At 38.7% G+C, this 24491-nt stretch overlaps 1 protein-coding gene across 5 annotated transcripts in view; it reads right to left on the bottom strand.

Moving 5' to 3' along the window:
* Positions 1–24491, bottom strand: part of MAGI2 (membrane associated guanylate kinase, WW and PDZ domain containing 2) — a 1096261-nt gene that overhangs the window by 293018 nt on the left and 778752 nt on the right. The window lies entirely within an intron of this gene.

Here is a 24491-nt window from a genome sequence, read left to right as displayed (position 1 = left end):
GTGTATTGGTTGATCACAGGATAACTATGAGCTGTCAATGCGATGTGGCCATGAAAAAGGATAATGCAGTCCTAGGATGCAGCAGGGAAAATATTTCCAGTAGAGACAAGCAAGTGTAGATATCATTATACAAGGCACTGGTGAGACCTCATCTGGAATACTGTGTGCAATTCTGACCATGTTTAAGAAAGATGAATTCAAACCGGAACAGGTTCAGAGATGGGCTAGTAGGATGATCCAAGGAATGGAAAAATCTATGTTATACGAAGAGACTCAAAAAGCTTGGCTTGTTTACTCTAACCAAAAGAATGCTGAGGGGAGATATGATTGCTCTCTATAAACACATCAGAGGGATAAATACCAGGGAGGGATATGAGTTATTTATGTTAAGTGCCAGTGTGGACACAAGAACAAATGGCTATAAAATGGCCATCAATAAGTTTAGGCTCAAAATTAGATGAAGATTTCTAACCATCAGAGAAGTGAAGTTCTGGAACAGCCTTCCAAGGGGAGCAGTGGGGACAAAAAAACCTCACTGGCTTCAAGCCTGCTTGATAAATTTATGGAAGGGATGGTATGATGGGACTGCCTATGATGGCATTTTCCCCCAGGTTGGACTGGGGTTTTTCACCTTCCTCTTCAGCATTGGACATGGATCGCTTGCAGGTTTAAATTAGTGTAAATGGTGAATTCTCTATAACTTGAAGTCTTTAAACTATGATTTGAGGACTTCAGTAACTCAGCCAGAGGTTAGGGATCTATTTCAGGAGCGGGTGAGGTTCTGTGGCCTGCAATGGTCAGGAGGCCAGACTAGATGATCATGATGGTCCCTTCTGACCTTAAAGTCTATGAGGATAAGGGCCCAAATGCCCAGAGAACATCTAGACTGACCAAGATAAGGTGTTGTTTTGCAGGTTCTGGAGGCAGCACCCTGGAACGCTATTAAACCGTGGAAAATGAATCTGCTGTTTAGTTACAAGTAAATTGGTGCAAAGAGCAATGATTCCTTAACTTATCGCCAGTTCTGACACTATTGGAATCAGTTCTATTAATTCAGCCTATTTAAATATATTCTTTTCCACATTTCATACCATCCCTCGGCATATCCTGTATGCAAATACCAAAATCTCTTCCTCTTAATGTGTTTATAAGCAATTGTAGCTACCTCCCTGTTTGACACTGACTGCAGCTGCCATATGGTTGAGCCACTTAAATGCTCCAGAAAGATAGTCCAAATGGCAAGAACTACTGTTATATGCTTTGTTACCCAAATTAAATTACGTGATTTTGCATTCCCTGCCACTGAGGATAGCAGGAAAATAATGGAATCCAACAAAATGAACTTGCAGGCAAAACTCAGCTAGCTCACCAATGATAGAATTTATTCTCCCTTTTTCACTCCAGCAAAAAAATGTCAAAAGTGCTGTCATAAATATAAAGGGAAGGGTAACAACCTTTATCTATGCAGTAACATAAATCCCTCCTGGCCAGAGGTACAGAATCACTTACCTGAAAGGGGTTAATCAATTAACCTAGTTCAATTAACCCTAGTTAGCACATGATGAGAAGGACCAATGGGGAAAGAAAATACTTTCAAATCGGGGGATTAGGGGGAGGCTTTGTTTGTGCTGTCTTTGTTGGTTCCCTCTCGGGATAAAGAGAGAGACCAAGCAGGTAACCCAGCTCCTAAAAAGATCCTGAACAGATACAGCTAAAAAATACAGAAATAGTAAGTAATAGCAAGGAAATGCATTAAATTATCTTTTGTTTTAGCTTGTGAATTATCCCTATGCTAACAGGGAGGTTTATTCCTGATTTTGTAACTTTGAAGTTGAGTCTAGAGGGGAAACCTCTGTGTTTTAAATCCTTTTATTTATCCTGTAAAGTTATCTTCCATCCTGATTTTGCAGGTGTGATTCTTTTACTTTTTTTAAAATAAAATTCTTCTTTTAAGAACCTGATTGATTTTCAGTGTCCTAAAACCAAGGATTTGGTCAGTGCTCACTTTGTTAACCTATTGGTATGGTATATTATTCTCAAGCCCCCCAAGAAAGGGGGTGAAGAGGCTTGGGGGGATATTTTGGGGGAGATAGGGCTCTAAGTGGCCCCTCCCTGAATGTTTGTTTACATCACTTGGTGGTGGCAGCAATACCATCCAAGAACAAGGAAAGGAATTTGTGCCTTGGGGAAGTTTTTAACCTAACCTGGTGGAATATAAGTGTGGGGGGTCTTTAATGAGGGACCCCACATCTGTACCCCAGAGTTCAGAGTGCGGAGGGAACCCTGACAAGTGCAATGATCCTCTATTTGACCTTTATTTTCAATGGGTAAATAATGTTAATACTTTCTGAATAAAAATAATAGAGCTAGCCATAAAAGTAATGCTGTAATTTTCCCTCTAATCTGTGTGTGTAGGCCTAAAATATTCCTACTTTTTTCTGTTAGAAAGTATTATCTTTGAAATGGCAGAAACAAGAAGTAGGAATCTTGCCTTGTTCCTTTACCAAATATATAACCTTTCCACAAACAACCATGTACAATTATATTTGCCTTGTGCTAACTATACATGTGTTTAAACCATTTGGGATATTTGTTTCCAAATCCATTTTTTTCCAACCAAAGTATTCTTCTACTTCTCCCAGTTAAAGGCCTTCACATATCTAGAGTTTTAAAAAAAACCCCAAAAATAAAAGTGGATTTTTTTGATCAGGTAAGGTGGGTAAGACTAAGGCCTTGATGTTTATCCATAGTGTGTACTTTTTAAAAAACACCACCAACTTGGTCTTCAGGTTGTTGCTAGATTTCTACTTGTAGGTTTGACTGCCACAATTTTGGCAACACTGTAACACAATTTTTCTACAAACTAATCCAATTTGAAGAAAATTGGTTCTGTTATGCATGTTTCAAGTTAGCAAAAACACTCTGAACTCAGAAAAAGAGGTTCAGATTCACAGTTCAACCCTCAAAGATAAGTGCTCCCTAGCCCCATAATGCTCCAAATCCCTCTAGCTTTGAAATGATCTACATAAAAAATGAACAAGAAAGGTTCAACTTGATAATTTTAAATATTTATAACTACCATCATGATTTTTCTTACCCTTGAATTGTTTGAAGATATCACTGACACCTCAAAATCTTGAATGACTAATCTGGGCCTGATTCTCCACTTTGCTACACTCATTTTTCATCTAAGTGACTTCATGGACATTTTTGCATTTAATTTTATTTTAGAAAGCATGAACATCAAAATTAATCAGTTATCAGCGGACAAGAGACTGAGTAAAGAACTGCAGGCTGTATAAAGTGAATTATTGTCAATATAATGCCCAATCATTTTTCTTATGAAAAGGACCCTTAGCATGGATCTTGCCCTTTGCACATAGGAGGAGTTCAGTTGCCTCTCTGATCATCTTCACCCAGCCCTATGCAGTATCAACTCCAAAGTCAATAAATTCAACCCATTGCCACAATAGATGCACTGTTTCTTTAAATTTGTAGCAAGAAATTTAGACTTATTAGAAATAAGTATTGGGAAATGAAGTGGTGTTTCTCTAGGAAAAACATATTAGATACGAGGAATATAATTTTCCCTAAATTCTAACTTGTAGCAAAGGGCTATACTTACTGTATGTGATTATTATCCTAATGCCTTGGTTATTATTAGTTTTCAACTTTAGTATAAATTACTGGGTATGTTTTAAATCTGAAACCAAAAACCTTCTAATGATCATGCACCTAATCTGAAGGAAAGGCACATTCCTATAATGTTAAGATCCAACTTTTAAAAAATCAAAATGTTCTTTCACTAAAGTTTGTGTGCAATTCCTGCATTCTGAGTACATTCATTCACCTGTGGAGGTTAAGTTTAAAGCAGAGGGAAGTGGTTCGTTCTTAAAAATATGGAAATGTAATTTAAATTTAACCCAAATAAATATCCAGAGTCAATTTCTGTAGCCCAGGTGAAAGGTTTGAGGTCTGCAGGTATCCCAAACAAAGTACAAGTAACCTACAATCCCGGTAGTAAAGATCTAAGGCCTGAACTCACTCCTACTGCAGTAAATTGCAGTTGTGCCATTCATTTTAATGAGAGCGAGAGCACAGCCCTACTTTGGTAGTCTGACAATCTCTGAAAAATACCTGGTGTATGCTCTGAAAAGAGCATAATAAGAAGAAGGGAGTCAATGTAAGGAGCACACAACTACAGAATCACAAGCCGGCAGATGCATTCACCTGTCTGCGTCAGTGAAAGGAGTAGTCACATTTCATAGGGGAAAACTTCCTTGCTGGGTTTTATTCAAAGAAATAGAAACCATCAGCCTTACTGCATTCCATAAAGAAACATCTGACAGATTAGACATATAGCTACTGTAACTCTTGAAGACACTTACCTCTATTTCAGGGTAAAAACTAGTTTTTTTTAAAAAAGTCATAGAATCATGAAAACCGATGATGAGAAAGACCTAGAAACCCATCTAGTGTACCTTTCTGCCCAGTGCAGGATTGGTGCTTACAGAATACATTAAGAAGAGTGTTATCCACTTTACTGTTGAGTGAACTTGTAATTTAAGCCTTAAATTTTTGCAAATGCACACTGCCTTTTCCATCTCTCAAGTTTTGGGAGGTATGTCATCCTCTAGTGGCTGCAGCTTGCAGAGGATCTTAATCCTAAACTACTGTAACTGGGAGAGAGGGGCTGGGCTTTAGTTGCAGAAGGTCCCATTGAAGACATTTTATCGACAGTGTGGGGACGAGTGGATGACTATCAAGTCTATGCAGACACGGAATATTTACAAACTCCAGACATCCCACACTTTCCTTGCAGATGTCTCTGTAGTTTATATAGTGTACAGTGTTTAAAATGAATAAAGGAAAATAATGCAATATGAAAAAAGCATAATTTCTATATGGAAAAAAACCTGATGCTTTACTTGGAAAGTTCTCTAACTCCTCTTAAAGGATTGTAAATATTTTCCAGGTTTAAATTCTATATTGGTGAACATTTGTCTTTAGAGAAATACACGTAGCGTGTGTAGGAGAGGGGAAGCACATTGCCATTTTTGTTGACTTCCTTCTATGTATGACTCAAATGTGGAGATGGGGAGAACTGTCTTTAAGAAGTTTCTTTAAGAGAGGTCTTTAGAAAGAGTTTGGGAGTTGGGTGAGAGTCTGCATTGAAGATGGATGTGGAACCAACACCGGAGGTTCAGGTACACGGAGGGGGTTGTTTAGGAGTGTTTGTTGTAGGATCTGATGTGGTCCAAGCAGTAAACCAACAGAGATGTTTTGTACACTGCTTTCACCTTTAATCATTTCTCAGAAGGATGGGGGTGGTAAGCAGGTAAAGAAAGAAAAAAAGAAAGACAATTCTTTGCCTCCATTGTCACATCCCCTAAATCTCAATACATGGATTTGTTTCAAATAATGGACAGCATAATTAAGTTTGATAATCTTTGATTTCTGGCTGATACAAGGTCTGCCCATTGTGAGGAAATTCCATGTCATTTTGCAAATAATATCAAGGAATATTTCAATGGGCGGTGTTATCCTGGTGGTCCCCATCTCCTCTCTGAGACTCCGTACAGCTGGGTAACTGAGGCACGGAGAGGCTAAATGATTTGCCCAAGGTCACACAGGAAGTCTGTGGTGGAACAGAGAATTAAACCTGGTTTGCCATGGCCCAAGCCTGTGCCCCAATCACTGGATCATGTTTCCTTCCCATAGACAATGTCAGTTAATTTTTTTTAATTTTGAGTTACAACTATGCAGTGGTTCCTTAATAGAAGATGGCAATCTTCCCTCCCTAAAGGAGGCATTGACAATCTTCTACAGCCATGGATCCAGTTCTCAACCACTGATCATTACTAGTTAGGAATAACATGAGTCCAAAGACAAGATGTGGCAGAAAGTATTTCAAATACTTCTAGAATCTCAATGAGCTACCCCTAGAATCCCAATGAGCTACCTGACCTATCCTCAAAAAGAACAGACTATCCCCTTAAGATATTCTTCTGATCCACAGAATGAGAGAAACCCACTTTTTTTTTAATCAAAGCCCTTACATACCCATAAAAGGTGATCAATTGTTTCTTCCACTTTGCAGAGTGCACACAGTCTATCTTTGTGTGTTTTTATTCTACAAAGATTTTTGTTTAAATCACAACAGCCAGTTAGTACTCTGAACAAAAGCACTCATTACTCCTCTACAAGCCCTAAAGTATGTCATAATCCTCAGTTCTAGGGCACAATTAAAAAAATCTTTATTCATTCATTCAAATTTTTTGTGATTCCTCTTTCAAATTTTTCTGTACTAGCTTTTGAATTCCTGTTTACTCAAGGGTACTTCTATGTCAATCCTTCCATTTCTTACAGCATTTCTAACTGCTTTGTCTGTCATTTCATTCTCTCTTAGCCCAGTAAGTGCTGAGAGCCAAGCTACTGCTACATATACCCCCATCTGTACTAACTCTATAATTAGAAATATAACTTCATTGATTAAATCACTTCTGCATACTGAGAGCCCTTTTTATTGCCATAAGGCCTGAGATTGAATCTGGAAAAATGACCGCTGCTGCTGCTGGGCATACATCCCAGATCCAATTTAATGTTAGCATTATTGATATTAGTTCGGCTGTCATGACGGCTACATAGTCAGACATTCTGTTAGATGTGCTAATTCTCAATTTTGGTGTACAATATGCTGTCCCTACTCTTCCTGTTTTTTTCTTTTTTGGACCCATCTGTATATATTTGACAAAACCGGCTCCACTATTCATCTACATACTGGTATACTTCATTTTTAATATCTACTGTCTCTTTTTTACTCTTAAGTTTACAAAACAAATCTAATTCCATGTTTGGACATGCGACTTTCCATCCATAACTAATTTTCCCATGACTGAAAGTTTTTACTTCATTCAGCTTTTCCTTGTCTTTCAATTCCAGCATCCACACTTCAACTCGAATGGCATTTGTTTGGTACTTTCATCATTGCAGTTCACATTAACTTTGACCTAGAAAGTTAGGTCCAGTAGTTTCATTCATAGTGTAACTGGCATTTCACTAGAAGCTATTTGTAGTGTGCATATAGGTGTTGTAATAAATGCATAACACACAATTCCAAATGTCTGGGCTTGTAATAAATCTAATTTTTTTTAAGTTCTGATTTTGATGTAGCTGGTCTGATTAAGGCTCTGTATCTCATCAGCAGTGTTTTCTTATCTGCACCCCAATTAGTCCAGCAAGACTTTTAAACTTGTTAATCGTTCCTGTACATTTATCTTTAACATAGTTTATATGACCTTTCCAAAGTTATCTAGTATCAAATATTAACGCTAAGAATTTGATTTTAACAACTATATCTATTTGTGCTCCATTCCTTGGTAACTTTCCTTTTAATAAAGAACAATCCTCTGGTTTTAGCTTTAGAAAAATTGAAACCCCCATGCATTTCCTTAGTCAGAGGTCTCTCGTAATGCTGTGTTGATTCTCTTTTCTGCCACCTCAATATTCCTTCTCCTAACCCACGGAGCACAATCTTTTGTGAATAGTGATACCTACCCCAGCAAATATTTGTTTTGCGAGATCATTCATCATTATATTAAATAAGGCTGGGCTGATAACACTTCCCTGTGGTTTACCATTTTAAATAGTATATATATTCAAAATAACTTTCCCAACTCTGACCTACATGGTCCTTTTGCTCAAAAAGTCTTTAGTCCACTCATACATTCTTCCCCTTATCCATAGTGAACTTATTTTGTACACTAAGCCTTCCCTCCGTAGCCCGTCATATGCCTTTTCAATATCTAGACAGACTGATATCATGAAACCCTTGTGCCTCATACTTAATTTGTATTTCAGTTTCTAAATTAGCACTGTGATCACTCTCCTAAAACCACTCTGGAGCTTATCTATAATGCCATTATATGTCAAATAGGCAACCACTCTTTCATTCACCATTCTCTCCATAATTTACCCAGACAGGACATGCAGGCAATTGGTCAATAGACATCCACTTTGTGGATAGTTTACCTGGTTTTCATACTGGAATGACCACTGCATGTTTCCACCCTAGGTATCAATCCTTTTCTCCATATGGTGTTAAATAATTCCAAGAGAACCCTCAAGCTGCTTTCAGAGAGCTATTTAAACATTGTTACATACATTATCTTTACCTGGGGATGTATTTTTGCTGGTATCAACAGCTTTCTCCAGTTTTCACATATAAAACCATTCATTTGGCATAGCACCTTTATGTTTACCCCAAATACATAGTAGATCATGATTCTCTATAATGAATTGTCTTTTAAGGTGGTGGAAAACTTTATTTTGTTTCTCATCATTACTCACCCCTTGGAAAGTTTCTTCCAAAACTTCTGCTTTCTCATTATCAGAACTTCTAACTACATTGGCAGACCCAAAAGACCTGGGAAATGGCTTTTACTCTGAATTCCATTCATTCTTCCAGTTGGACTGTATATTTCTAATGTCTTGGTATCTTCGCTTATTCACCCACAGTACTTCCTCCAATGCTCTTTCTTTGCTTTTTTAAAAAAAATCCTTTATGCTATTGCCTTACTTCTTTTATACTTAATTAGATCTTCACTATTCACTGTATTTTTTACTTTTGTATAGGTGTTGTTCCTTTCTTTAAGGAATTGCCATTTTGCATTCCTCATTCCACCATGGAATGAGTTTTAGTTTTAGGGTACTTCAGTATGCTAGATATGGCTACAGTGGCTGCTGCTATTAATCCATTTGTTACGTTATCATTGAAATTCTCTATGTCATTACTCACACAATGATTATTCACAAATTCAGGACATTTACTTATAAATAGCTCCCAGTTAGCTTTCTTAAAATTCCAGGTTGGTAATTTTCCATTACTTTCGACCTTACCTGCCCTTGAAAAGTTATAAGAATATGGAAACGATCACTTCCTATTCTTTCTTTCAATATATTTCTTACTTGCATCCACTTGCAATATCTGCTGTTATAATTCCCAGGTCTAAGCAGGAAAAATTATCATCTACTACATTAAATCTAGTTGGGATACCATTGTTTAAAACCACTAGCTTATGTCAATCAGTGAACTTTTCTAAGCATGCATCATTTTTATCAGTTGTCTTACTTCCCCACACTTTATTATATTTTGGTCACTACATGTAGTAGAAGGTCTTTTAGCATTTTTTCACTATTTCTTGTAGTGCTGAACTTTCTATTTTCCCATATGGGATATAGCTATCATAGCTCCTTAAAAATATTACTCTTCTGCATTGGGAATCTCACTAGCATTATAGTCTAGGCTTAGTTCTTCATTCTCTACTGCTATGAAGTTTAATCTTTCCATTATGAAAATAGAAACACCTCTTCCTCATTTTCAGTCTTGCCTAAAAAGGCAATATACCCTGCAATTTTAAATAGAAGCTTTTCAACCAAACATGTTTCCCAGACACATATGACATCTGGTTTAGCTTTAATTTCGAGGATATTTTATTTGAACTCTTGACTGTTTTATCAGACTGTGTGCATTCTAACAAAACAATAAGATCCCCATACTAGTCATATTTCACCATTAACTTCGTTCAAAATTGCATGAATACAGTCCATTGAGATGTTACTAATATACCAGTATTTTTCTGCTGCCCTTACATATTTTTTCTGATTATTTCTCTGCAATAAACCTTTTTCTTCATTATTAGTGTTATCATCACCTATTCCGTTTGCAGTATTTATTCTTTATAGAATGAAGCTGTGTCTGCAGTTCCCCTTTTCCTGTGCTCATCTCTTCCTTCTCTACCTGATGCTTTGACAGTCTTCTTACAGCTTCCACATAAGATGTTATTAATTTTTGTCTTTTATATCTCTTTAGCTTGCCTTGCCGCAATACACACTCTATAGGCCAGATTGTGATCACCACCACAGTTACTACATTTGACCTCTGTCTCTATGCAATTTTCACAGGAATGCTCTCCCCCACATTTACATATTTTATTTTCCCTTAACAGACATCTACGACATACCTATATCACTGGCACTTATAACACCTTAAAGGAGGGGGGATATGTGGCGTGATTCTGAATATCTGAAACCCTACTGTTACTTTCTCAGGTAGAGCCCTTTCCTTAAATGTAATAAGTACAACTGTTGATGGCTTGCTTCCTCCTCCTTGTTTACTAATTAGTCACTTACCCCAATGCTTTTGGTTATGTCATCAATGGTCAGCCCTAAGGGCATTCCCTTTATTTCAGTCAAATACCTTGGTAGCTGGCAACTTATTTATCTTTCCCAAGCATTTTAGTTTTTTAGAGTTTATCAGCTGCTCATTGTTTTTACAATCAACTAAAAGATCACCATCTCTCATCAGCATCCTTGATCTTACAGTATCCCCTGTGCTTTTTTTAATTCAGTCAGCTACTTTCACAGGGTTTTTAACATCACCTAATCTTATTTCTTTGGTTAGAGATTTTACAATTATAACATTTTGGTTTATTTCCTTCCTCAACTTAGTTTTTTTGCTGATGTCATCATTATCAGCTGATTCTGATTCTACACTCTCTCTCTCTCTCCCCGCTTTGTATCCATTCTCCCTTTCTAATAGACTCTTCTTCAGTTTCCAGAGTGACATCATTTGGGGTCAGATAATCCTCCATCTCCTGCAGCTCAGCCATCCCCCCAGCCCTTACCACCACCTGTGCTGGTTTGGTTTGAGCATTGGTCTGCTAAACCCAGGGTTGTGAGTCCAATCCTTGAGGGGGCCATTTAGGAATTTGGGGATTGGTCCTGCTTTGAGCAGGAGGTTGGACTAGATCACCTCCTGAGGTCCCTTCCAACCCTAATAATCTATGATTCTAAGCTCCTCCTTTCAAGTCTAACATCTCTGTCATGTGTGGTGGGGTGGGGCCACCTGAGCCCATATTAGCTCATTAATCCTATATTGCCCAGAATGGGTTTGCCTATTTGCTTCTTGGTGAAGTGCAAGGGGCTGGTTTGGATCACCTCTCTCCCTGTGCCATACTGTTAATGTTTATGGTCAGCAGTGACACCTGAGCTGGAACTTCCTTGGTATAAAACAGATAATGCTGCAAGCAGTGCATTTTCAATAAGGGATGTTCATTTTTGAAATTTCCTTTCCCACCTTAGTATGAAGGGTAAAATTTGCAGAAGCACCTAAATGACCTAGGAACCTAAACTCCATTTTCAAAAGTGACTTGGGTACTTATGGCCAGATTTTCAAAGGTATTTAGCCACTTGAAGATGCAGGTAGGTGCCTAGTGGGATTTTCAAAAGTACCTAAGATGTTTAGGTGCCTAACGCTCATTCACTTTAAGACTAATCTTTTAGGCACTTTTTAAAATCACACTAAAAGCCTATTTGCATCTTTAGGGGCCTAAATACCTTTGAATGCATGGGCCTTGGGAGCCTGAGTCTCGTTGAAAGCCAATGGAACTTAGTCACTTTTGAAAGTTGGACTTCGGCTCTAAAGTCACTTAGCCATATTTGAAAATTTGATCCAAAATAGCTCAAAAGGCACATTGCAAGGGTTTTCTCTATACACAGGATTTTGGGAGGGAGGGCCATGAGATTGGCTGATAAGTGTGGGTGAGGTCTGGAGTTCTGCTTGTGTTCAACTTCATTGCTATTTTTTCATTTTCTGGTTTTGAGGTAAGCAAAATTCCTGGATTCATCTTTTATGGCACTTTGCTTTTAACTATGTTAAAGATACCTAGAACTTGAGATAAGTGTCTTCCTTTTACTCATTATAAACTGAAGTAGACAGATAGAATGAAGAGACACACCTCTACTTGTTCCTGTAGTTGAAAAGCAATGAGCCCGCTGCTTTCTGACTGAATTAAGTGGGAAGTCATGGCATTCTGTCATGTTGACGACCTTGGATTATTGAATTCTGATTAGTACTGTGTGAGCAATGGTTTGTGGGATGTATAAGTACTGATTATTAGGACTGTCAATTAATCGCAGTTAACTCAAGCAATTTAACTCAAATCAAATTAATCCAATTAGAAAAATTAATCATGATTAATTGCAGTTTTGTTTGCACTACTAAACAATAACAGATACCAACTGAAATTGATTATAAATATTTTTGGATGTTTTTCTACATTTTCAAATATATTGATTTCATTTACAACACAGAATACAAAGTGTACAGTGCTCACTTTATATCATTATTTTTTATTACAAATATTTGCATTTGAAAAAAATGTGCCTTCATGCTTTGACCACTAGTCCATAGGACATACTTCAGTGCGAATGACAGGTTCTGCTTGATAACGACCCAAAGCAGCATGGACTGACATGTTCATTTTCATAATCTGAGTAAGATTCCACCAACAGAAAGTGGTTTTTCTTTTTTTGGTGGTTCGGGTTTTATAGTTTTTGCGTCAGAGACTTGCTCTTTTAAGACATCGGACAGCATGTTCCACACGTCATCCCTCTCAGATTCTTAAACCTTCGGTCGAGTGCTATAACTATCTTCAGAAATCTCATACTGGTAACTTCTTTGCGATTTGTCAAATCTGCAGTGAAAGTGTTCCTAAATTGAACAACATGAGCTGGGTTGTCATCTGAGACTGCCATAACACAAAATATATTGCAGAATGCAGGTAAAACCATGGAGCAGGAGAAATACAATTCTCCCCCAAAGAGTTCAGTCACAAATTTAATTAATGTATTATTTTTCAATGAGTAACATCAGCAGGGAAGCATGTCCTTTGGAATGGTGGCTAAAGCATGAAGGGGCATATGAATGTTTAGCATATCTGGAACATAAATACCTTGCAAACTCAGCTACAAAAGTACCATGTGAACGCCTGTTCTCATTTTCAGGTGACACTGTAAATAAGAAGCGGGCAACATTATCTCCCATAAATGTAAACAAACTTGTTTGTCTTAGCAATTGGCTGAACAAGAAGTCGGACTGAGTGGACTTGTAGGCTCTAAAGTTTTACATTGTTTTATTTTTGAATGCAGTTTTTTTTTACATAATTGTAAGTTCAACTTTCATGATAAAGACATTGCACTACAGTACTTGCATGAGGTGAATTGAAAAACACTTTTTATAAATATTTTTTTAGAGTGCAAATATTTGTAATAAAAAATAAAAATATAATAAAATGAGCACGATACACTTTATATTCTGTATTGTAATTTAAATCAATATATTTGAAAATGTAGAAAACATCCAAAAATATTTAAATAAATGGTATTCTATTATTCTTTAACAGTGCGATTAAAACTGTGTGATTATTTTTAATCTCATGATTAATCACGATTATTTTTTTATTCATTTGACAGCCCTACTGATTATTACTAAATAGAAGTATTATTACTTCACTTTTCACCCAAGTAACGAAGGCAGGGTTTTTCCATCAATAATATTTGGTTTGTTAAAATTAAATTACTTGCTGTGCAAATATTTAATCAATTGGAATTTTAACTACAGCTACTCAGGGACTATCGGAGAGTTTCTTGGAAACATATTTTCATTAGCATGTTTTAATATAAAAATATAATTGATAAACAAGTAGCCAGCTGTTCTATTTATTGATTTGCTGAAAGATGTCTGAAAATTAAATTTTACTGCAAAACTGTCAGCTTCAAGTGTCAAAATGGAAAAAAATTACACGGAATTGACACGTTAAAATATTGAATAACAAATGATCAGTACATAGTAATGCTGTCACATGCATTAAGACGCAAAGTTTACTAAAATATATAAATTCTGATGAAGGAAGTTAATAGAGCTCAGTATATTGAGTGCTGAACTTTTGAAAAACTGACCTCAAGAGTCTAAAAGGGAATTGAACACCACTGAAAATCTGAGTACCTACATGGAAACAAAGCTCTTTCGAAAACCTGGCTTTGACTGAGGATGCTGAGTATTTGAAAATCTACTCCTTAACTCTTTTGAAAATCTGACCCATAATGCTTACATTCTGCAGTTTTGTTTACATATTTTCATCATATTACATATTAACATCAAGACAAGACTTTTACACACAAAAAATATGTCCCATGAATAAACACTGTTGCAGTGATTGATTTTAAGCCCTGGTCCTGACAGCTTGCTACTTGGTTGAAGTAATAGATTTATTGGTTGCTTTTAGAACTTTAATGAATTGCATTAATATGTTGAATTGTAAAAGTTGGATGCAGTAGTCTAAAACAAACAACAAAAATAACACATGTAGTATATCTACATTAGAGAGTGCCATTACTGACCTTTTGGGATAACTTCTGAATAAATTAATATTACTTCAACATGCAAAACTACAATACTTGCCTACTTCATACTAAAAACCATGGTCCCTTTACAAATCAGTGGGTAGTTTTGCCATTGACTTCAATGGGACCAGAATTTCAACCCATTTCTTCAACACAATATTATGTTGGAGAATATCTTTCTTCCCTATGGCATACAATGTGCTGAGGAAAACAAACAATATGATCTCTGATGCTGTTGAAAATTAATTGAAAACTCAGAATTCACTATCACAGTGTAAAAGCAAATCCAGGAATTCAAAATGTGTTAACAAAGACATCTGGGAAAATTCAGCATTTGAACAACCTTTCAATGTCATTTCTAAAGCTACACACATAAATCTGGCCAAAAACCCTTGCAAGGCTTTTATCTCTGGCTTTAACATTAGAGTGGAATAAAGCATCTGATGCTTATTTAAATCAAATAGATATTAGCCACTATATGTTTTTAGGATGTATTTATTTACTGAGTAATATTTCAGTATGTGAATGGTGGATTGAAGGCAGATAAAATTTAAGTTAGCATGTATCATTTTTAATTGTACTGAATTAACTTTCCTTTGCAGAAATAAAAAAAAATTAGATTAAACTTTAATAACATTTTCAATTTATTTTCTTTCTGGAGGCACACTTATATTAGAACACCTACCTTTGTAAGAAATATTAATATTTTAATAATCTTGAATCCAAGGAACCTCACACACAAACAGACATGTTTTCTTAAAGTAATACCATCAGACTAAGTGGCACAATACCAAGAACCCTTTTGGAATTCTCCCCACAATTCTGTTAAAAGGAAATCAGTTTTATAACAATGTGACTAACTACTCTGGAATCTCAGGGAACTAACCTCTGTCTTTGCCACAAATCTGCTTCCATGGTTACAAATGACACCTTTATGTAGACATTTCCAAAATCTATTCCTTCCATGCATGGATCAACTCCTTCCTGTGAGGCAAACCCACAGCCAAACCAGGGCTGCTCGCTCAACTGCCTCTCCAACAAAGCTTTAGGAGAAGGCAGTGTTGGGTTAATAGATTAGGTCCCATTCCTACAATCTGATCTATGCAGGTGGACTCCTATTCCCATGAAGAGCCCCATTGATTTTAAGTTCACCAGGGCTCTATATGGGCATAGGGGTTTGCCTGCAGAGAACAGGTGGAGTAATTTTTATGATCAGGGTCTTAGAGTTAAGATAACGTAATAAGAAAGGGTCTAAATAGGCAAGCGACTCAGTAAAATAGAAGGGTTAAAATAGAAAGTAAAATATAGAACAGGTGTAATAAATAAAAAGAGAAAATAGGCAGTAGTTATAAAAAAAGGAAAATATGGGGGGAAAGAAAATAGATTTTATGAAACACAAAGAAAGAGAAAGTAAGTAGAGTTTGAAATAGAAAATGAGGGAGTTAGGTGTGGAGTTCAATAAATGTTGTGGAAAATATTTCATTGTGTCCCTTTTCTCTTTTATTTGTGATTTTTCTAATTAGACTGTCTACTTTTCAGGCCTGTATTCTTGCATGTCAGTGAAGCACTCACCATGCTTTTGTTGCACAAATACTAAATAATAGTAATACAGGTATAAACTGTTAATTACCCAAATACCAATGAATGGGATATACATTCTTTTACACAACAATATCCAAGTATGCATATACATATTCATTGCTAATGCATCATCACTAGGTGACATGTCAAACAGTTCCACAGCTTTCAAATTGCCACCATTTTAGAATACGAAGAACCTGTCATGCATATTTTTCTTCTCCACCCTCCAAATGGGGCTCAGAGAAAAGCCTGTGATTAAAAATGGCAATGGTCTGAGATCCAGGACTGACACTGTTCAGTCCTGAATTAACAACATCTGTAAAAGCTGATAAGCACAGCACCTGATTCTTGATATCCACCTGATACCTTTAACATTTAAAAAATAATAAGAAAAAAGAGGATGGAAAAGAAATGAGGAAAAAGGTGAATTATGAGGCTGGTAGACAAGGTCTAACATCTTTTGGAGGCACCCTTTTAGCCAAGAAGAAGGAAAAGATTTAAAGAAGGCAAAGATGCTAATTTTAGAAAAGTTAAGCTACTTCAAAAAAGCCTGTTTTACATCCCATTTCATTGGCCAGAAGGGACCATTGTGATCATCTAGTCTGACCTCCTTCATGACACAGGCCACAGAACTTCCCCCAAAAAACTGATGATATATCTAGTGATTCTTAAAGAGCAGAATACTGTCTTAGAACTTCCATGACCAACAACATTCTGTAGGCCTGTAAAATCACTAAGGCAGCAAATTCCTTTTAAAACAGATCCAAAATAAAACATAACATTACATATTGTCCCCATTGTTCCTATATTCCTGTGATTTCAGGGGTATTGGAAGAGTGTAACTGAGGGCAGAATTTGGGACCAAACCTTCTCCATCATTAAATCACTCCAATATGCTTAATTACCACAGAGGTTTACTGTGTTCTCTTATATACCCTGGGCCAGTTTTTGAAGGGTGCAGAAGAAGACACTCACTACAAGATGGCAGGACCAATCCTGAGGTCTGTCCATCATTCTGTGGTCAGCTACCACAGCCAGACATGGTCTTCCTACTCCCTTCACTGGCCAGCTATGGATCTGGGCTCCTTTGTTTTCCTCTCTCCAGCCCAATGAAGACTATTAAATTGAAGGCTGCAGTAATCCCTCTGGAAGGACTTGCAGGCAGAAGATAAAGGAATGTGAGGATGAAGTTGGGTGGAACTAAATGGGTGACATGCTTCTAAAAAGGCAGATAAATGGGAAAGGGGGGGAGAGGATTAGAGGGGTCTTTGTGGGGCCCATGTGTGACCCATGCTCATGAATATCTGGAAGGAGGAGGTATCTTCAGGCTAATGGGACTCTGCTCCTGGTTGCAAAAACAGCTGAGTGCATAGGTGCATGCATATACAATATCTAAATTCTAGAAAAATATATTACTTGTTTATTGATACTGTACTAACCAGCCCCCCACAACCCCCCTCTACATTTTGGATTGGTACCAGTACCTTGTTTGCTAAATTTCGATCTGATATGAATTTAAGGAATGGAGATACAAATCTCTGGGAAACTGATTTTATAATAGAAATGGCAGCTCAGTGCTAACTGTAGTTGCACTGCCAGGTGCTGTCCTAATTGATAATAAATAGCTGGATTTTCAACCCACTGATGATATAGTATTTTATGCAAATATTTCCACTACTCATTAAGGGTTAGGTTGTGCCTCTGCCTTGCATGGCTGTGTAGGGGAATGGGAGGGAGTAAAGACTTCTTTGTCAGGGCAATGTAATGCCTCCCCAGAATCCCACCCTGGCACTCAAGGAGGGCAACAGCTGCACTCCAGATATCTCCCTCAGGAGCAAGTGGGCGGGGAGGGGAAGAGAGCTGGCAAAGCCGTGGCTTCCCACTTCCATCCTCACATGCCAACCATAGGAGCTGATAGGCCGCATGGGTGAGCTGCATCATGAAAGGGGTGTTGCACATTAACCCAGCAATCCCACCCACTGCAAACAGGGAGCACTGTGAGGGATTGAACCTCTCGGAGGCACAATATCTCTGGAGCTCCCCATGGTATGATTTGGCCTGAAGCCTCATTCTGCCATGTGCACTCATGCTGAACAGTAGCTTGCAACATAAATATGCCTCTCTGACATCAATGGGGCTATCTGCTTAGTTAGGTACTACTCAACAAGAGTAAGGTTGACAATCAGGCCCAACAGGCTTGATCTGTGAGGTTCACAATGTTGGGCAGAGGGGTGGGTTTTCATCACAGCTTCCTGATTTAAGTATAACCATTTAAAAAACAGTGTTCTACAAAAATCAAGATGTTAGGTGCCAGTCTCAATAATCCCTACTATTGCAATGGTCACAAAAAGATTTATTTCAAATTAAATTCTTTAAGAGAGAGAGAGGTGGGGTTTTTTGTCCTTTTCTTCCTAGCTCAATTGCCTCTTATGAGAGACAGAGTAAAAAAGACAAAGAAAAGAATCAAATGCTTCCTTCAGCCCAGATATACTGTAAAATGTTTATATAAAATTGATTTTTGACTTCTGTATGTATTGGGCAACTAAAAAGAGGGACCATTATTTTAGAAAGGACAAAGAGGAACTGCTTTGTCAAGGACTCTCACTGCAGCTGTTGTGCAGAAAGGGACCACTGAATGTTTCAGCTTTAACAGCAGGCAAATTACTAACAAACATCCTTCCATTTGGAAGCCATTGGTTGGCTGCAGGAATTCAATAGAATGACAGGAGCATATCAAGACACTTTTCAGAATTATCCTTATAAAATTCTTAATAGAATGGAAATTAAACAACAACAGCATAGGCCTTTTAAGGGAATGGGGAGTTTCCACTTACTCACTCATGGATTTCAAAGGAGAACTATCTGCTTAAAAATTATATTTGAAAAAATGACCAAGCAAAATTGAAATTGGTGGTTATTTCTAAAATCTAATATACTTTTCATTAGTTATTCTCTTTGCTTTTTACATGTCTCTATGTTGGACAAGCATTTTACATTACTTACTCTACTTACTTCCACTTTTGCAGTTTCTGGTCAATTTCACCATCAAGTTCTCATGCATCAGAACAATGCTGGAATGTGTATCTTGCAAATGGTTTAAATCTTTGGGATTTTAATAAATAATGTCAAGACACATTTCTGCTGGCCTGAGGTTTTGTAAAAGTTTTTTACGTTTACAAAATCTACAATTTTGGACGAAATTTGACTGGACACTGACTCTTTGTATCTGTTATTGAAATTCAAAAAGCCTTCTGTTCCAATGCTATGAAACAATAAGACAGTGCCAGTCTAGATTTAAGGGGAACCTAAAAAGAAAATATGTCCTTTTGGGAGTTCCCCATTGCAGTGTAGAGTTTTGCTATTATCACACGGGCTGTGTCCTTGTCCTTTTGGGAATCTCCAACTGGTAATTTTGATAACAAGCTATTCTATTCATGCCTTTAGTCAATAGTTCTTCTTTTCCCAGGCTAATGGAAATCTTATGAAGCAGTACTTCCCTCATGTCTGCAAGAAATAATTAGTTTAAGTTACAAAAGCTATTGACACAAATATAGGGGCAAAATGCTTTTTTACTGTTAACTGCTGGATCCAAAGGATATTTTCAATGACATTTTAGGTAGACTTTTATATGGCACAGATTCTAAAACTTATAGTTACAAGGTTTGCAGACAGGACTTGATCTTGAGAAATGCTGAAGAGTCACAGCTTCAATTGATTTCAATGGGAATTGTGGGTGCTCAATATCTCACAGGATCAAACCCTCAAGTCAATACTATGTAGAGTAGAGACAAATGTTATTTTAATTAAATACACAGGCTTCACAAACAAACATCACTTGAATACTTTGCAGATGCATGCATTTTCTCCTACTCAGTGTGTTCCATCAGCTCTTGCTGGATCCTGTTCTTGAAACATCTAGTTTTACTGAGAATAAATTAAGCTTTCAGGAAAACTCAAACCAAAAAGCTTCCCTGAGGCATTAAATGAATGACTTTTAGATAGTGAACAAATCAATATACTGTTACTATTTCATAAAGCTGACATAATAAAAATATAAGCATACCTACAATTCATACTCTACATCACTTCTATATGTTTGTGTGTGAACACAGCTGTAAAATATATATAATAGAGCACTTATCAAATAACTCTGGCAATCGTTGTGAATGCACAAATAATGAACTTCCTCAGATCTTATACTAATCAAATTACTTTTTGCTAATGGGTATCCATGGGGGCTGCTCCCCAGGTTTTCAAATTTTGCTCATTATGTTCTCTAATTTTTCCAGAGAGACAACTCAAGCAACTATTTTATATACAACTGCTGTACCCAGCTGGCTTTCACTTGAGCAGTTGCTTTGATACAGCATCACATGATGATACTCATTACTTTAAATAAATTATTCAGAAACTCCCAGATGCAGAGTCCTGCAGTTCACTAAGCTATGGCTGGATTTTACTAAAACGTGATGTTTCCACATCACAAAACAAATGTGAGTTTGTGAATATTGTATACTCCCAATTAGCTGAAAGATCCCATACTAAATAGTGGGTCACTGAGTTGCATTTTGCTTTTTTTTTTTTTTTTTAATAAGTTTCTAGGCCTTTTGGTTGTGGAGAAAGCTTGAAAACATTAACCAGAAGCCAAATAAAAATACTTCCAAATTTATTTTTTTAAACTGTAATGATTTTAAGTCACTCATGATTCTGGGGAACAGATTCAGGACTGTTGAATGTTTATGTTTGCCAAGTCTGCTAAAACAAAGAAAATTAAGAGCTGACTTGATTGCAGTTTATAAACATCTACATGAGAAGATGATTTCTGATAGCAATGGGCTCTTAGCCTAGGAGACAAAGGTATAACAAAAGCCAATGGCTGGAGACTGAAACTAGATAGACAACTGCAGCGGCACAGGAGCCAGCAAACAGAGCAGTAAACAGGGGAGTTTCAGTGGGAGTTTGTGGGGGAGACTAAGAGAGCTAGGCAGAGGAATAGACAGGCTAGTGAAGGGAGTGGGTGGTGTTCTGCCGGTGTTCTGGTGCCTTTTGGGGGTTTGTTTTGCTGTGGGTGGTGGTGGTTTGGGTTGTTTTTCCTGGATTAATAAGTTTTAGGTGGGAAGGCTATGACCGATACAGAGGCAGCAGTGGAAGACACAGTGAAGATGACTGGATGTGGAAGCTGTGGCATATACATGATCCTGGAGTGGGTACCTGATAAGAGTTTCGTCTGCATGAAGTGCCACCTGATAGAGCTGATGGAAGAAAAGATCCGAGGATTGGAGATGCAGGTGGAAACTCTGGTTGAGTTTAGAAGGGGGTTTGAGCAGCTGATGGAGCAAAGACATGAGGAAGCTGAAGGGAAAAGCTCAGACTTGCAGATGGAAGCAAGACCAAAGAATTCTGAGGGAAGGCTGCTGGGTGAGGAAAGTAAACAGTGGAAGCATGTGGCTAAGAGAACCAGGCAGAGGAAAAGACAGGCTAGTGAAGGAGAAATAGAACTCAGGAACAGGTTTGCGGAGTTGGAAAATGAAGAAGGGGCAAAGCAGATGGTTGCTGAAGGTGGGAGGGCAAGGAGGAAGAGAAGAGCAGCTAGTCCTATAGGAAGAGGGGAAGAGTCAATGGAGATACCACCACCAAATATGAGCCCCAGGAGGATACGGGATGGGTTGCAGAGGATTGCAAGGGAGAATAGAAATCAAGAGGACTTGCAGCCAGATGGAACAGGGGATAGACCGGAGAATCACATCATCATCAGGAAAAGAAAGGTCTACGTGACTGGGGACTCCTTACTAAGAAGAATAGACAGGCCTGTAACTAGAGCTGATCCGGAGAACAGAAGGGTGTGCTATCTGCCAGGTGCTAAGATACGGGATGTGGACCTGAGGCTGAAAAGGATCCTAACGGGAGTGGGAAAGAATCCGCTGATTGTTCTTCATGTGGGAACAAATGATACGGCTAGATTCTCACTGGAATGTATCAAGAGAAACTATGCCCAGCTGGGGAAGATGCTTAAGGAAATTGAGGCTCGGGTGATCTTCAGTGGGATTCTGCCTGTTCCTAGAGAAGGGTGACAAAGGTGTGACAAGATTATGGCGATCAACAGATGGCTCAGGCAGTGGTGCTATAAGGAGGGCTTTGGGATGTATGGCCACTGGGAAGCATTCATGGACAGAGGACTGTTCTCTCGGGATGGACTTCACCTGAATAGGGAGAGAAATAGACTTCTAGGATGGAGGCTGGCACAACTGATTAAGAGAGCTTTAAACTAGGAATTTGGGGGAGATGTCCAGGTAATCTCCACACTAGAATTTAACATTGAGAGGGAAGAAAATGAAGTAAGAAAGGATACAGCCGTGGGTAGGAAAATGTACATAAGGAGGAAGTGTAGTATAGATACCAGTCTAATAGGTGATACTGGTGGTAGAATGTCTGTGCCTATCTCTAGCTTGCTTCTTGCTTGCTTATATATACACACCTGCCCCTGAAATTTCCACTGCTTGCATCCGAAGAAGTGGGTATTGACCCACGAAAGCTCATGCTGCAAAACGTCTGTTAGTCTATAAGGTGCCACAGGATTCTTTGCTGCTTAATCGGGTAAAGAATGTCAGTGAAGCCAAACGGCAAAAATTAAGATGTTTGTACACTAATGCGAGGAGCCTAGGTAACAAAATGGAGGAACTAGAGTTACTGGTGCAGGAAGTGAAACCAGATATTATAGGGATAACAGAAACATGGTGGAATAGTAGTCATTAAAGTCTATGAGTCTATGGGTACGTCTACACTACGGGATTATTCCGAATTTACATAAACCGGTTTAGTAAAACAGATTGTATAAAATCGAGTGCACGCGGCCACACTAAGCACATTAATTCGGTGGTGTGCGTCCACGGTCCGAGGCTAGCGTCGATTTCTGGAGCGTTGCACTGTGGGTAGCTATTCCGTAGCTATCCCATAGTTCCCGCAGTCTCCCCCGCCCCTTGGAATTCTGGGTTGAGAGCCCAGTGACTGATGGGGCAAAAATCATTGTCGCGGGTGGTTCTGGGTAAATGTCATCAGTCATTCCTTCCTCCAGGAAAGCAACGGCAGACAATCATTTCCCTGGATTTCCCTGGCAGACGCCATAGCGTGGCAACCATGGAGCCTATTTTGCCTTTTGTCACTGTCACCGTATGTGTACTAGATGCCGCGGACAGAGGCGATTCAGCAGCGCTACACAGCAGCATTCATTTGCTTTTGCATGACAGCAGAGATGGTTAGCAGCTGTTCTGTACCATCTACCATGCCATTGTAAATTGTAAATTGGCAATGAGGTGATGGTTACCAGTCGTATTGCACTATATCTTCTGCTGCTGTCATAGGTGCCCCTGGCTGAGATCAGCCAGGGGCGCAAAAGACAAAAATGGGAATGACTCCCCGAGTCAATCCCTCCTTTAGGGTATCTAAAATTAGAATCAGTCCTGCCTATAATACAGGGAAGGGTACTAGAGATCCAGTGTATCAGATAACCAGAGAGCACACCCGTTCCGTGTCAGATCCTGCAGGAATGATGAGCTGCATGCCATTCACAGGAGGTGCTCCTGCAACAACCCCACCTGTTGCTTCCCTCCTCCCCCAGCCTTCCTGGGCTACCGTTGCAGTGTCCCCCCGTTTGTGTGCTGAAGTAATAAAGAATGCAGGAATAAGAAACAGTGACTTGTTAGTGAAATAAAATGAGAGGAAGGCAGCCTCCAGCTGCTATGATAGTCCAGGCAGTACAGAATCTTTTCTTTACACATGAAGGGCGGGGGCTGATGGAGCTCAGCCCCCAGTTGCTATGATGAAGACGGTTACCAGCCGTTCTGTACCGTCTACTGGGAATGACCGGGAGGCCAGTCAGGAGTACTTATGGGATGATGACGAGGATGGATACCAGTCGTATTGCACTACACCATCTGCCACAAGCCTGATGATGACGACAGATATCTGCCATAGTGTACCATCACCCACCAAGGAGAGGGGGCGAGGATGCTACAGTTCAGTGCCGCAGCATCGCGTCTACCAGCAGCATTCAGTACACATAGGGTGACATTTAAAAGAGTCAAGAGATGATTTTTTTCCCTTTTCCTTCCAGGGGTGGGTGGGGGCTGTAAATTGATGAGCTATGCCCTGAACCACTGCGGACAATGTGTTTGACCCTACAGGCATTGGGAGCTCAGCCAAGAATGCAAATGCTTTTCGGAGACTGCAGGAACTGTGGGATACCTTGAGTCCTCAGTCCCCCTTCCCTCCATGAGTATCTATTTGATTCTTTGGCTTTCCGTTACGCTTGTCATGCAGCAGCGTGCTGAGTCCCTGCTATGGCGTCTGTCTGGAGATTTTTTAAAAATGCTTTGGACTTTCGTCTTCTGTAACAGAGCTCTGATAGAACAGATTTGCCTGCCCATACAGCGATCACATCCGTACAGTCCATGCTGGAGCTCTTTTTGGATTTTGATTTCGGACTGCATCGCCACCCGTGCTGATCGGAGCTCCATGCTGGGCAAACAGGAAATGATATTCAAAAGTTCGCGGGGCTTTTCCTGTCTACCTGGCCACTGCATCCGAGTTCAGATTCCTGTCCAGAGCGGTCAGTGGTGCACTGTGGGATACCGCCCAGAGGCCAATACCGTCGATTTGCGGCCACACTA

This window comes from Mauremys mutica, chromosome 1 (genome assembly GCF_020497125.1).
Source record: "Mauremys mutica isolate MM-2020 ecotype Southern chromosome 1, ASM2049712v1, whole genome shotgun sequence".
NCBI lineage: Eukaryota > Metazoa > Chordata > Testudines > Geoemydidae > Mauremys > Mauremys mutica.
The sequence above is the reverse complement of the archived record's forward strand: the minus strand, read 5'-3'. Positions and strand labels throughout refer to the sequence as shown.